Below are 10,860 nucleotides of genomic sequence, written 5' to 3'. Positions count from 1 at the left end.
TCTAATATGGAAAGGACATTCATGGCACCCCTTAATTTGCAGTTGTACAACCCACAACATCCCAAAAGAAAAATGAGAGGGGGAGAGCAAGAGAGAGCTAGAAAGGGAGAAAGAAAGAAAAGTAAAATGCCTATCCCAGAAGCAGGTGCAGGAGGGTGGGTGGGAGAAAAGAGGACATCATGGAGGGTGAGAGGGAAACTGTTGCTAGTGGTGGAAAATGCACACTGGTAAAAGTTGTTTACATAGTATGGTATTTATTGGTCATGGGAATGTTGCACTGGTGAAAGATTTTTGTGTATATTTATGCATATAAATCAAAAAAAAAAAAGAAAGAAAAGATAAGGCCTCCCAATTCTTACCACAGGCTGTGTTCTTTACACTGACTGTATAGAAAGAGGAGGTACAGGGGCCGGGCGGTGGCGCAAGAGGTAAGGTGCCTGCCTTGCCTGCGCTGGCCTTGGACGGACCGCGGTTCGATCCCCCGGCGTCCCATATGGTCCCCCAAGCCAGGAGCAACTTCTGAGCGCATAGCCAGGAGTAACCCCTGAGCGTTACCGGGTGTGGCCCAAAAACCAAAAAAAAAAAAAAAAAAGAAAGAGGAGGTACAGTAAACGCACCCCATGTACACCTCAACCCAGGCCCTTTGCCTGGTCTGTATTGTGAATTGGGGGACAAAAAAAATATATAGTATGACTATAACTCAATCATAAATAACTTTATCTGTAAAAACAATAACTGTATTATGAATAATGTTGTAACCATGTGTTTAAATTCAAAATTATATTTTAAAAATAGATCATGAGCTATTAGAAGTTCCCCTCCCTGGGGCCAGAGTGATAGTACAGGGGATAGGGACTTTAACTTGCACATGGCAGAATTAGGTTCGATTCCCAGCATCCCATATGGTGCCCTCGCACTGCCAAAAGTAAGCAACTGAACACAACCAGATGTGTCAGTCCCCAAAAGGGAAAAACAAAGAGTCCCTCCCTTTGGGTCTTAGCTTCCTGCATCTTTCAGCTCTCGAAGCCACAGAGATCCAAAAATATACCCCTTCTTGCATGCAAATGGCTTATCATTTGCAACTACCTATCAACGAACCCTTTCAACTACCTATCAACCACAGGTAGTACGGCCAGTAAGGTGCTTGCCTTGCATGCGACTGCCCTGGGTTTGATCTCTGCCACCATATATGGTCCCCCAAGTCCCACCTGGAGTGATCCCTAAGCATAGAGGCAGGAATAAGCCCTGAACTGGTCCCCCAAGCCAGAGGTGATTTCTGAAAGCATAGCCAGGAGTAACCCAAGCATCACCAGGTGTGACCCAAAAACAATAAAAAAGAAAGATTACTTTGCTTCCAGCAGGATCTCAAAAGGTTGGAATTGTTGGACAGAGGGATAAGATTTTAGGAAACCAATGGAATGGAGGGACTTAGGAGAGAGTACAAAGGTAAGGTTCTTACCTTCATGAGGATGACCCAGTCTACTCCCTAGCACATTTGTTCTGTTAGCCCTGCCAGGAAGGGTCCTAAGCATTGCCTTATGTGGCCCAACCTTTCTACCACCAAACTAAAAAAAAATAGAATGTAATATTATATCCCTTGAAATTTGGCACTGGGATCAGAGCCATATATAGTTGAATATAGTTGAATTAAACTTACCTCAAACTGGGCCAGAGTAATAGTAGAGCAGATAGAATGCTTGCCTTGCACATGGCCAACCTGTTCTCAATACCCAGCATCCTATGTTCCCCTGAGCACCACCAGGAGTAATTCTTTGTTTGTTTTATGTTTTGGGGGCCTTATCCGGCAGTGCTCAGGAGTTACTCCTGGCTCTGTGCTCAGAAATTACTCCTGGCAGGCTCAGGGGACCATTTGGGATGCCAGGAATCTAATCTGGGTCCTAGCTACAAGGCTGTGCTATCACTCTGGCCCAACAGGAGTAATTCTTTTTTTTTTTTTTTTTTTGGCCACACCCGGTGGTGCTCAGGGGTTATTCCTGGCTGTCTGCTCAGAAATAGCTCCTGGCAGGCACGGGGGACCATATGGGACAACAGGATTCAAACCAACCGCCTTTGGTCCTGGATCGGCTGCTTGCAAGGCAAACGCCACTGTGCTATCTCTCCGGGCCCAGGAGTAATTCTTAAAGGTAGATGCTGGCCGTGCCAGGTACAACGCCCCCACCCAAAAAAAAAATTTACTCCAGACCAACATTACTTCTGAGAATTACATTCATCCCATCCAGTATAAAAGGAGGCATAAGGGGACCAGAACAATAACACAGTAGTAGGATGTTTGCCTTGTACACAGCTGCCCTGGGACTGACCTAGGTTCGATCCCCAGCGACCCATATGGTCCCTTGAGCCAATCAGGAGCTCATAGCCAGGAGTAACCCCTGAGCACTGTTGGGTGTGGCCCAAAAAACTGCTGGGTGTGGCCCAAAAACAGAAGCCTAGATAGCTGTAATAAAAAAAATTCTGTGGTTGGGGCTGAAGAGACAGCATGGAGGTAAGGCGTTTGCCTTTCATGCAGAAAATCCCAACATCCCATATGGTCCCCCGTGCCTGCCAGGAGCGATTTCTGAGCATGGAGCCAGGAGTAACCCCTGAGTGCTGCTGGATGTGACCCAAAAAACAAAAACAAAAAAAACCTCTGTGGTCCCATTATGTTCCCATTAGGTAGAGGGCATCCATGTTCTGCATGGAAGAATGACTGACCTCCTGAAGGCTGGGATTCAACACCCAGGGTGACACTGGGTTGGCCTAGAGGCTGTAGTGTAGGAGGTACTCTGGCCACGGTTCAGGGGTCTAGGCACCAAGACAGGTGAAGCATATCTGGTCATTGTACCTTCTCCTCTACTTCCTCATACTTCTTTCCAAATACTGGTTCCTCAAGTCTATTCCTGTGAGCCAGATCCTCTTCACCCTCAAGAAGCCAGAATGACTCCTGAGCTCTGCCACTGAGGCCCACCTAGCACACTCAATTCAGCATCTGTCAATGAGGGTCTCATATATGCTTTTATTTAGAGACAGAAGACCCCAAAATGGAAATGGAGCCCAGGGGCCAGTCTCAATTATACTGGGCCAACTTGACTGTTCCTGTCCATGCTAACACACACACACACACACACACACACACACACATATTCTCAATTATACTGGGCCAACTTGGCTGTTCCTGTCCATGCTAACACACATATACACACACACACACACACACACACACACACACACACACACACACTACAGCTCAGGGAGCGCCAGGGACACAGAGCATGTTTAGGAGCCTCCTGGGTAGCTCCCCAGACTCTATAATTTCTTTTAATTTGATAAGTCTTAAAGTGGCCAAGTTTAGCAATAGCACACAGCTGACCCAGGATGGACCTGGGTCCGATTCCTGGCGTCACCCACCACCCTCTCAGCCAAGAGCAATTTCTGAGCGCATAGCCAGGAGTAATCCCTGAGTGTCACCAGGTGTGGCCCAAAAACAAACAAAAAAAAAAAGGTAGCCAAGTTTAAAATTTACTAGTAAGAATTTGTTATAGTAATTATAAGGTAGATTACTTTTCCTTAAGTCTTTCCCTTCCTTCCTTCCATCCTTCCTTCCTTATTTCCCTTTCCCTCCTTTCATTCCTTCCCTCCTTCCCTTTCCCCCCTTCTTTCCTTTCTTCCTTCATTCCTTCTTTCCCTCTCTCCTTTCCTTCCTTTTTTACTTCCTTCCATTATTTGTGTGGTTTAAAAGCCACACCTGACTATCCTCCTGGCCATGCTCTGGGAATCCAATGCTGAACCAGGGATCAAGCAGGCAAATACAAGACAAAATACCTCAAACCCTATAACTCTCTCTCTCTCTCTCTCTGGTCCACTGTAGATCACCTCTAAAGACCATGGGGAGGGGCTGGAGAGATAGCATGGAGGTAGGGCATTTGCTTTGCATGCAGAAGGGCAGTGGTTCAAATCCAGGCATCCCATATGGTCCCCCGAGCCTGCCAGGAGCAATTTCTGAGCGTAGAGCCAGAAGTAACCCTGAGGGCTGCCGGGTGTGACCCAAAAACCAAAAACCCAAAAAAAAAAAAAAAAGACCATGGGGAAACTGCATACCCCACAGTGGAAAGCACTTCGTTAGTAGCTGAAAACTTAGCCAGAATTGGGGGTTAGGGAGCACAGGAACTAGGTGAAAAAGAGTGGCAGTTTGACCTTCAAGTGGGATTATCTTGATTCATACTTACTGCCTTGGCCACTCACTAGCTATGCAGCTTTGAATAACCTATTTCATCTGTGTTTTGGCTTCCCCATCTGTAATATGGAGAGAATAAATATTTTACCTCATATTATTATCTTAAGGATCACTGTTTTATTATTCATACAGAAATGGTTTGTTTTAATATTAGAGAGATTGGGCATCAGCCAGTGAAATTTAGGGATTACTCCTGGCTCTCTGCTCAGCAGTCATGTCTGATGGTATTCGGGGATCACAGATAGATGGTGCCCAGATCTGAACCCAGGTTGACCACATACAATGAATACAAAGTAAGCACCTAAATCCTTTTTTTTTTATAATTTTTTTATTATGAATTATGAGAACAAAAGATGCAAAGAAAGAGGATAAGGTAAAGTTACAGTGGAAGGACAATCACCCATAACATAATTATCAGAAGAAGTCCCCTTGCTGATATCTTAACTTTGAACTTTCACCAAAGAAAGTTAAGATAAATAAAACAGAATCCATGTGCAATTACTTTGTCCCTCAAGTCCCCAGATTGTAGCACATTATAATATTTCTTAACAGCACACAAGGCAATCTAAAGCCATCAAACTTACGTAACTCCTTAAACATTAGAAGGCACCTAAATCCTATACTGTCTCTCTGACCCCACATAAAGAGCTTAGAATGGCTAATGGTCACATGGAAGAACAATGTGACCAGCTCTTGAATTAACAAGTATCAAGATCTTGAAGACATTTTATCTCCATAGGAAACATCTTGTCTCTTATATCCACATCCATAAAAAATCTCATTCGAGTTTCAAAATAACTTTTCTGCATTTACTCTAGTTTAGCAAAGTTAACAGTAATGCTCTCCCCTATATAAAGGTAAAGATGTACGTTTACTGCACTCTGCCCCCACCAAAATGGCCCAGGCCCTTTACCATTGTCCTCATGAAGATAACTCCTAAAGGAAGTAACCAGGACTCAGAGACTTTGTGTCTTTCCAGGGTCACAGAGCAGGTGGGAACAAGAGCTGGGACAGGCTCCAAGAACCAATCGGTCGAGCTGCCCCCACACCTGGCCACTTGAGATCTGCAACCCCAGGCCTTGTGTGGGAGGAGTGATTCATCCTTGTCCAGATTTCTGGAAACACATTGTGCCAGAGCAGGCAACTGCACTTTTTTTTTTTTTTTTTTTTTTTTTTGCCCCCTTGATTTATTTCCTGTGTTCTATCCTGAAATCACTCCTGGTCCCCATGGAAACCTCAGGAAAGATTTGCCTCTTAAGTGAGATTTGGTTCTCATGGATCCCCCTTTATCGAATGGAAATTATTAAAAGCCTGACTATACATATGCCTGCCAGAGCTCACAGCCCATGTCAGATCCGCTTGGTGAAGGAGGGGAGGGGAGAGAAGGGGAACAAAAGGGGACAGACGGACAGAGAGCAGATGGACAGACGGACAGAGACAGACAGAGCTCCCTCCTGGTTAGGCTGAGTGCCAGCCTGATCGAAAAAGGGGAATGGGGGCCCGGAGAGATAGCACAGCAGCATTTGCCTTGCAAGCAGCCGATCCAGGACCAAAGGTGGTTGGTTCGAATCCCGGTGTCCCATATGGTCCCCCGTGCCTGCCAGGAGCTATTTCTGAGCAGACAGCCAGGAGTAACCCCTGAGCACCGCCGGGTGTGGCCCAAAAACCAAAAAAAGGGGGGGGGGTGGAATCTGAGTCCCAAGTGTCACCATTCCTCACAAAATATAGTTCAAGGGACTTTCCATAAGCCACTGCAGCAAGAGGCTGGAAGAGTCACTGGTGAAAGAGAAGCTGATGCCAAGTTCTCCCTCTGCAGAAGGCAATTCTTATGCACTTTCCTAACCACAGAGGAAATAGCGGGGCTTGGAGTTTAAGTTGAAGAAAATTGCAAAAGCAACCTGCATATCAAAGAGATTTTAATAAAAAAGAGAACTAAAGAGGCCCCAAGTTTCACCAGGAGTGACCCCCAAGCAGAGTGTCAGGAGTAAACCCTAAGCATAGCTAAGTGTGGCAAAAAAAAAGGGGGGGGGAGGAAGGAAGGAAGGAAGGAAGGAAGGAAGGAAGGAAGGAAGGAAGGAAGGAAGGAAGGAAGGAAGGAAGGAAGGAAGGAAGGAAGGAAGGAAGGAAGGAAGGAAGGAAGGAAGGAAGGAAGGAGAGGCAGGGAAGGAAGGAAGGAAGGAAGGAAGGAAGGAAGGAAGGAAGGAAGGAAGGAAGGAAGGAAGGAAGGAAGGAAGGAAGGAAGGAAGGAGGAGGAGAGGCAGGAAGGAAGGAGAGGCAGGGAAGGAAGGAGAGGCAGGGAAGGAAGGAAGGAAGGAAGGAAGGAAGGAAGGAAGGAAGGAAGGAAGGAAGGAAGGAAGGAAGGAAGGAAGGAAGGAAGGAAGGAAGGAAGGAAGGAAGGAAGGAAGGAAATTGAAAACATGTTTCTGGGTTTAAAATCAGAAAATTGAAGAACAGGGCCAGAGCAGTGGTGCAATCTGTAAGGCGTCTGCCTTGTGTGTGCTAGCCAGGGTCGGACCACAGTTCCCATATGGTCCCCCAAGCCAGGAGCAATGTCTGAGCACAGAGCCAGGAGTAACCCTGGAGCATCATTGGATGTGGCCCAAAAACCAAAAAAAGAAAATTGAAGAACGAAGTGAGAAGAAATTGCACTTCTTCTAAGCCAACTTTCTATGTACTTTGAACGTGAACTCATACCATCTTTTTGGGGAGTAGAGGTTTGGTTTTGTTTGAAGGGCACACCTGGTGGTATTGAGGGCTTATTCCTGGCTTTGTGCTGGGGGATCTTCTGGCAGGGTTGGGGGACCATATGTGATGCTGGGATGGAACCCAGGTCAGACGTGCACATGGCAAGATCCTTATTTGCTGCCGAGTTATCTCTCCAGTCTCGTGAAAAAAAAGTATTTCTTTTTTAAATAGAAAAGGATTAAGAAAGCCTTTATTATTTTCTTTTTTGAAGGGGTCTTTGGGTCACACCTGACAGCACTCAGGATCTACTCCTGGCTCTGAGCTCAGAAATCACCCCTGGCAGGCTCGGGGTACCACATGGGATGCCAGGAACCCAGGTCTAGGGTCGACCGCATGCAAGTCAAACGCCCTAATGCTGTGCTATCGCTCTGGCCCCAAGTACCATCTTTTTCATTGAAAAGAGGAGGCTAGGCCAGGCCTTCTGGGGTGGCAGCCCAGGCAGCCAGACAAGGTGGGTGTCGGGCGTCCCTCCTGGATGGGGTCCCAAGCTTTCCCCACCCTTCCCTCAGCTCTAGGGAGGCAAGGGCACAGGGTGTAGGGTGGGCAGAACCTGGCTTCAGGCTCTCTCTCGATCCTCTCTTGAGCTGGAGGCTAGCTCTAGCCGGCATGGGGTGGGGGGAGACCCCATGTGGATGGCCTTCTCCCTAACTTGGGTGCGCTGAGAGCCTAGATAGGCTCCCAGCCTTCCCCTCTTCTGTCCCCAGGCCTCCAGGCCTTCTGGGGTAGCAGCCCAGGCGGCCAGAAATGGTTGGTCCTAACTTGGGGTGTGCTGAGATTTGCTTGGTTGCGCTGTTTGTCACTGGCAATTTCTGACCACGCTGCATATGGAAAACCGGCGCACTGCTTGTATTAAGAGTATTCCTTATCTTTATGTAATGTCTTGCGTATCCAGAATGTCCATTTTGTATTCTGCCCTTTTCCACACCCCTTCAAAGCTCATTTTTATTCCTTAACTCTCTCACCCAAATATCACTAACCCACATTACTCTTTTTAACTTTAGTATTGCACAATCTTAATCACAGACCAAAGCCGTGCATTGTGTGTAACAACCCTGAACTGTTTCAAAAAACATAAAATGGACACGTATGTCTTTAGAATATTTTGTTTTTCCCTGACAACTATAAGTCTTACTAAATATTCTCTTAAACAATGACGACTATAACCACTTTTTATCTTCTCTTTATGAGCTGTTCAACAAGGAATTTTGGTGAAAGAGTCCCCCAGTTTAATGCTTATGATTGAACCATGTCATGGGGATTATTGGACTTGTTCTTACGTCCCCCATATGCACCAATAACGCCACGTGGCATTGCTCCTTTTTTGCATAGGCACATTAAAATGAGAAAATACTATACATACAAATAAGATCCTATCTAATAGAGATTGGAATACACAATTCTTGTAGTGCAAAGGGACCTTACACCCTGAACATTGATATAATAACCTGGCACAGGCCTCAGAAGAAAGGACATTTTCCATTCACCCCTGAACCAGGGAAGCCATCCACGAAACATCCAGGTTTGTCTATAACATCATCTGGAAGCAATCCTCTACCACGGAAGACCCTACCACTGCTCAGACATCGACCTGCTCAAAAGAGACTTCCCTTAACACTGAGAAGACTTAACAACAATGACCTGCTTACAGGACAGGGCTTCCTGCATTGCCCTTTAATGGTGAGGTGAAATGAGAGGACGCTCCACGTCCTGACTTCAATGTAGGATATGCAGATTCCAGGATCTTTAGTACAGAAACATGATACCAACAACAGAAACTGTGTGAAAAGTGTGTTGGCACTACGGACAATGTCTTGGATTGGACGATAACTTGCCTGGAGCCTAGAGTTGGTCTTGTGCCAGGAAACTTCAGGGGTAGGATCTCTTTGTATTTAGGCCAAGGTTATTCCTTTCCATGCTTCTCATATTTTGGTGGGCCTATGCAAACAACAATTGCCACTCTAACACCGTTTTTACTGTGCTCCTTTGACTCTAATCCTTAAAAAAAAAAAAAAACACTTAAAATTTGAGGCTAACTTAAACTAATATGCATGTACATGGAAATGTAAAAAATACTATGCCTCTAATGTTTAAGGAGTTACGTAAGTTTTATGGCTTTAGATTGCCTTGTGTACTGTTAAGAAATATTATAACGTGTTACAATCTGGGGACTTGAGGGACAATGTAATTGTTCATGGATTCTGTTTTATTTATCTTAATGTTCTTTGGCTGAAAGTTCAAAGTTAAGATATCAGCAAGGGGACTTCTTTTGAGAATTATGTTATGGGTGATTGTCCTTCCACTGTAACTTTACCTTGCCTCTTTCTTTGCATCTTTGTTCTCATAATTCAAAATTAAAAAATTATAAAAAAAAAAAAAAAAAAAAAGAGGAGGCCAGGGGCCTGGAGAGATAGCACAGCGGCGTTTGCCTTGCAAGCAGCCTATCCAGGACCAAAGGTGGTTGGTTCGAATCCCGGTGTTCCATATGGTCCCCCGTGCCTGCCAGGAGCTATTTCTGAGCTGACAGCCAGGAGTGACCCCTGAGCACCGCCGGGGGTGGCCCAAAAACCAAAAAAAAAAAAAAAGAAAAAAAAAAAGAAAAGAGGAGGCCAAAGAGAGGATAAGGGTAAGGCAATTGCTTTATACGCATACAACATGGCTTCAATTCCTGGCACCTTTTATAAGGTCCCCAGAGTGTGCCAGGAATTAACTTCTGAGCACAATGCCAGTAAGTGAGCCCTGAATGCTGCTGGTGTGGCCCAAAAGTAAAATATAAACAAAGGAAACCCATAAACAGGCCTTGTCTTATTCCCACTGCTCACCAAGCCCTCTTCTGAAAGTCATGATGGTTCTTAGATGCTCTGGTCTCATTTTCAGCCACGTAGTCATTTCCCCATTGTTGTATTTGCCTTCCTGCTCTACTGTTCATCAATTCTCAAAGCTACTGTATTTCTCTTATTTTCATAGTTTATTTGCAAATTGTTTCAGTCCCAATTTTCTTTACTACACTGCCATCTATGTCAGTAGTTAAATCAGTTCTCTCACAAACGCTGAATATAGAAAAAGCAAATATGACCTTAGAAAAAAACCAAGCACAGAATAGCAAAGAGTAACAGTTCCAGGGGCCAGAGAGATAGCACAGTGGTTTGACTTGCATGTAGTCGACCCAGGACTAACAGGGGTTTGAATCCTGGCATCCCATATGGTTCCTCAAGCCTACCAGGGGCGATTCCTGAGCATAGAGCCAGGAGTAGCCTGAGTGCTGCCAGGTGTGACCCCAAAACAAAGACAAACACAAAAAGAAGTAACAGTTCCAAAGACTGATAAATGACTTTTAAATACTGTAATCATAGCAAGGGAATCCAATTTGCACTTAGAACTGACAAGAGAGATGGAACAGAGGTTGTGGCATTTGCCTTGCATGCAGCCAAATCAGCATTCAATCCCTGGCTCGGTGCAATCAAACCACTTAGCACCAACAGCAAGATCTTGAGCCCAGAACCAGTAATAAACCCTGAGGACTTTGGTGTTTGACCCAGCCCCCTCCACACTCCATGACCCCAAAACACTGAAGAGAAAAAAGAATCCGCTAACGTATGCCCACTCATTCACTAATGTAAGTTCAAAAGTTGCGGCTGATTTGACTTGAGAAAGATCCACAAGCTCAGAAAAATAAAGGAAATCTGCTTTGCTCTTAGGCTGCTGGGGTAGGGGTGGGGCTAGGAACACTGGTGGATAGAGTCACGCTAGTAATGGGATTGGTGCTGGAACTGTGTGCCTGAAACTATATTATGAATAACTATAATCATGGCGATTTAAAAAACATAAATTAAAAAAATAAAAGTCCTCCAGCTCTCATCTCAGCGGGAATGCATCTAGCAGTCAAA

At 45.3% G+C, this 10,860-nt stretch overlaps 2 pseudogenes; both read left to right on the top strand.

Moving 5' to 3' along the window:
• Positions 1 to 342: 342 nt before the first annotated feature.
• On the top strand, positions 343 to 434 carry LOC125997823 (uncharacterized; annotated as a pseudogene).
• Positions 435 to 538: 104 nt separating this feature from the next.
• On the top strand, positions 539 to 677 carry LOC125997815 (uncharacterized; annotated as a pseudogene).
• The last annotated feature ends 10,183 nt before the right edge of the window (positions 678 to 10,860 follow it).

This window comes from Suncus etruscus, chromosome 19 (genome assembly GCF_024139225.1).
Source record: "Suncus etruscus isolate mSunEtr1 chromosome 19, mSunEtr1.pri.cur, whole genome shotgun sequence".
NCBI classification, from domain to species: domain Eukaryota; kingdom Metazoa; phylum Chordata; class Mammalia; order Eulipotyphla; family Soricidae; genus Suncus; species Suncus etruscus.
This window is presented reverse-complemented; position numbering and strand designations above follow the sequence as displayed.